Below are 5,084 nucleotides of genomic sequence, written 5' to 3'. Positions count from 1 at the left end.
TGCGCACAGCCTTCATGGCAGCATTAATATGCATGATGATCATTATTTATTTTATATACAGAATCACTGCTTGAATAATACTAGATGTATAACAACAAATTTTAATGTTACTAAAAAATTTTTCTTGTCAGGACTTCAAAATTCTTTGTAGAGCCCCCATCCATAAGCACCAGTTATTTGTAACAAACATGTAGTACAAGCCACAAACAAGATCCAGATTTAATAATGACAGCTTCCTCCCTTCCTAACCCTCTGTCCTACATAAAAAATAGGCACATAAATTTGAATCAATGCTTAACCTTAATGAACAGTAAACCTCTTTCACACCCTCTCCCTGTCAATTATGGCAACACATACTCCATATTCACTGTTATACTTTGATTAATCTCACTTGCTAAATTAAGTAAGATTTCTTTGTACTGAGCAATACTGGGTGGATATGCACCAACAGTTTTCATACACACTCACACATCATTTACATTGCACTAAGGGGAAATATAAGTCACATTAAACAACTAATGTTTTTGAGATGATGGCAATCAATGCTTAAGAAATATCAATAGATTTATCTGCTTGGAAATGATTAGTACCAACATGCTTCAAATACAAAGTAGGTGTATTAGTATTTGGGTTCCATATCTAGCCCAGCCAACAACAGTAGAGTTAGTGAATATAAATATATGGTTGTACCTAATATTGCAGTTGGTGTAGTAATGTCTGTGTCAGTGGCCCACACATAATTTCTATACATTTTGGACTTATTTATGTAATCATATATGCTTGACTATCTGGTTGCACTTAATGTACAATTAAACAATTCTTCAAAGTTTGGCTTATTACTAACAATTGCTTTACATAATTCGTAATGTTAAAAAATGGACCTAGTAATAAGATATCAAAGGCCATTAAGTAAACAGTTCCCATCACCAGGGACATCAAGAGTACTATTATGAACTCTTTCATCTGGCAATGGCATTTTAGACTACCAGGGAAGATTCTAGCAGCTGTGACAAATTTAAGATTTAAAATCTTACACCAGCTTTATTGAAATACTTCATTACCAGGGTAATAAACATAATCCCGTTGTCTCCTCACAATATCTGGGTTGGGAGGCTCATCATAAGTAAAGATGACATCATCTTATTTTGGATTACTTGTCTTTAATTTAATGCTTGCGAGTTATATAGATACAATCAGACTACTGCTACAATGGTCAATTTTTAAAACACACTCAGTAATATCATCTTTTGCTTTACATTTAATGTTTGAGAGTTTTATAGATACAATGATACTACTACAACCATCATCATCTTTGACATTAAATTTGGTTTTCAGGTCTTTTAAATCAATTGAAACAATTAATTTATTATCTTTTTTAGAGCGAGGCAATACCAAAGTAGTATTGTCTGTATTACTGTCAACAGCAAATTTTTTTTTTTTGGGGCATGGCTTTAAAGCATTATTGTCATATATTTTACTCTTTTTGGGGCAATTAGACTTTTGTAAATCAGTTCTTCTACGTTTATTGCTACTAACAGTACTGTTACGAGTACCTTGTACATGACTTACAGATACCTTGGTATTCTTACTACAAGGTTCAACATCAATTATACCTGTCACTTGAATCTTTCTTTTTTCCTTTACTTTTCTTGATTTGAGGTAAGTCATTACAAAATGTACTTTTGAGGCGGTTAATTTCTTTAATGCACGGACTACTAACTTTAACAGAGAGAGGATCAAATGATATTGAAAGTAATCCATTTAATTTACATACACGAGACAATGAAACATATGCCATACCATCCCCAAAAACATCAGTCAATAAATCAATAATGGCTGTATCTAGTGAAAGGCCTGGACATTTATGTATAGTAATAGCATAAGAAAGTATAAGAGGAAACTGTTTCCTGTGAATATAATGGTATATGTGGCAATGGTATAAGTGATGCTCGTAGTGCTTCCTTGGGTCCTGCCTTTTGACAAACAGAACAACTCCTGCAATAGCCTGCTACATCACAAAATATTCCTGGCCAGAAGAATTGTTGCAGTAACCTCTGTGTTGTCTTGGTCCTTCCTAAGTGTCCTGCAAAGGGTGTGGTATATGCAACTTTCAGCAATTCTCTACAGCACTTGACTGGCACCACCAACTGCTCTGTCTCCTCATCCCTTTTCTGTGGAATCCACCTCCTATAGATCAGTCCATCTCTTATGAAGAACTTGACAGTTGACACCAGACCCCGTGAGCTCCTCCTCTGCAGCTAGCCGTATCTTCTCAAGTGAAGAATCATGCTGTTGCAGCTTCTGGAACTCTTAGTGTAACGTCCAGACTGCTAGTCACATGTCTGTATTTCCTCCATGCATCTTTCTGCTCCTGTCTAGTCCTCCCTGGCTTATCCCTAGAAACAAGAAACATCATCATTAAATGCATTAAATAGATCCACCTCTCTTCAGCATCAGCAATGTCATTTGTGTTTGTTGAGCTGTCAGGTCCCTCTGCTGCTGAGCTGTCAGGTCCCTCTGTGGTTGCTGAGCTGTCAGGTCCATCTGTGGTTGCTGAGCTGGTAGGTCCCTCTGTGGTTGCTGAGCTGTCAGGTCCCTCTGTGGTTGCTGAGCTGTCAGGTCCATCTGTGGTTGCTGAGCTGTCAGGTCCCTCTGTGGTTGCTGAGCTGTCAGGTCCCTCCAGTGGTTTGGAATGAACTTCACGCTCCATTTGTTTCTGTCTTCCTTCTTCTTCTTCCCTCTTCTCTTTCCTCACTGCTGCTCTTGTCATCACGAACACCTCGTCTCTGTCAGCCTAGTCCCTCTTCAGTCCTGGTATCTCCTTAGGTCTTCTCCCAGTAGTTAAGCTACATCTGTTCCCAGTAGAACTGCAGTGGGTAGAGTCTTCGATACTGCTGCTTTCACTGTGCCACTTCCAACTCTACCCAAGCAAGTGGATATAGTACTGTGTCGCCATGCATGCAACGTATCGCGATTGCCTCCCCCTGTAGTAACTTGTCCTTAGGTACGTTTCCCTCATGTACTGTAGTCCTTGAACATCCAGTATCAATGAGAACATCTGGCACCTGTTTCCCTTTAACCGTGCCTGATTTGATCACTCCAAGCACCGATCCCTTCGTTTTCTTCCTCATCCTGATGTTCATAGCACCTCGTAGTCCTACACGTCACTCCATTAAGAACATGGAACGATCCGGGCAGTTAGAAGAGAAATGTCCCTTCTGTCGACAATTGAAACATTCCACATCCTTCAGATCCCATGTATGATTATTCTTCCCATTATTCCTCTTTGGTTCGTTCTCTTTTTGCTGTGGAAGTGGGGCTTTGCAATCCCTAGCTATATGTCCTATCGTTCTACGCCTCGGACATCTTATGGCTCCATTTTTTTTCTCCTCCTCACGTTCTCCTTGCCAAGTGATAATCGTCAGCCAGCCGTGCTGCCTCTCGAGCTGTTATTGGCTGTGTCTCCACTACTAAGATTCCAATCTCCCCCGGCAGTGTCTTCACAAGCTGCTCCATCACCACCAAGTCGTTTATCTCAGCAAGCGTCTCGCATCTTTTGGTCCATTTCTCCACCAGATCCAGTAGTCTCGTTGCCAGCTCTCTGTTCGTCTCTCCTTCCTTCATCTTAGCCATTTTAAATTGCTGTCGGTAGCTCTCCTGATCTATATCATAGCGTAGCAGGATTGCTTCCTTTACCTTCTCTTAATCACTAGATCCGTCTGCGGAATAAGCCTGTTCTGCCCTTCCTGACAACTGAGGGCCTAGCTTAAAGTCCCAGTGCCCTCTTGGCACTTCGTAGGCTGTCATCTGCCTTTCAAAAGTTGTGAAGTAAGCCTCAATATCATCATTGTCCATTAAGTTTGTCAGCTTTACGTCCTTATCCCGCGCTTTGTGTTCACTGAGATTAGCTTCATCTTGATCGTGAATCTCTTCCACTAGCGTCCTTAGTATGTCCAACTGTAGACTCATCTCTTGATCCTTCCTCAAGTTTTCCTCTTCTCTTCGTCTCTGCTCGGCTCGTAGGTCCTGATCCCATATTTGTAGCTCCCTCTTATGAAGCCTTCTCTCTTCTGCATACAGCTCCTCTCTCGCTGGCTGCGCTCCTCCAGCAATAGGTGTAGCATCTGCTGCATCGCACCCCCAGTAGCTCCAGCAGTTGCAGCTTCTCCAGTTATCATCAAAGTCTCTCCCGCCTTGCTGTAGTCTCCTGTGTGTTCCTCGTCCTCCATCGTTCTCTCTCTTGCCTCTTCTATTCTCAAGGTCCTTCCTGATTGTAGAATCATGCAATACAACTTGGTCTATAGTGATTTCTCAGCAATGTGGATCAGTGGTTGTCTCTAACAGCACTCACAGATCCCACCGCTGCCACCAAATGTCACGGTTCAGTTTTAAAAATCAGAAAAATTATCATGGAAGGAACCAATCAGCCTGCAATGTCTGAACTGTTTTATACAAACATACTTAATAATTGTAAATAATAATTCTAACTAATAATAATTAACACTAAATAGATAATATGAATGATAATCAAGTCTTGATGCAGTAAACACCTACAAAATTTTTTGTCCTTCACAAAATAGAGCTAGGAACAATGCTTACACCTGTTTAATCCCAATTGAGAATTAATTTTGCTGGAATGCCCTCCATTTCAACAGTCACTGCCACTTCTTTGAGAAACTCTTTCTTCATGAAATCTTCTATATTTCCTCTACTTTTTGCTGTTGTTGATTTCCTTTTGACACAGGCCATTCTTTCCAAAATTGACAATGCCCAGTTCCATGTCAATGACAAATGCCCACCATTCTCTAGAAGTAGAGAAGGATTATAATACATGAGAATACCTTTTGCAGCTGCAATTGCAATGCGAGTACTCACTGTACCACCTTTGTCTCGTATTTTCTTGAGCAGCAATTCAACCTTACGGTCCAGAGGACCTAGAGTAACATTCGCCCTCTAGCCTTTTGTGGTAGCTGTCTTACTTTTGCACCGCTTCCTTGGCTGGCAGTAGTTTTCTCTTTCAAGTAGGCCTTCTAAATAATGACAGCACAGTCGTGGTAGCCACTGGATGGCCAATTTTTTTCATG

This window comes from Amphimedon queenslandica, unplaced genomic scaffold (genome assembly GCF_000090795.2).
Source record: "Amphimedon queenslandica unplaced genomic scaffold, v1.1 AMPQUscaffold_13415, whole genome shotgun sequence".
NCBI lineage: Eukaryota > Metazoa > Porifera > Demospongiae > Haplosclerida > Niphatidae > Amphimedon > Amphimedon queenslandica.
This window is presented reverse-complemented; position numbering follows the sequence as displayed.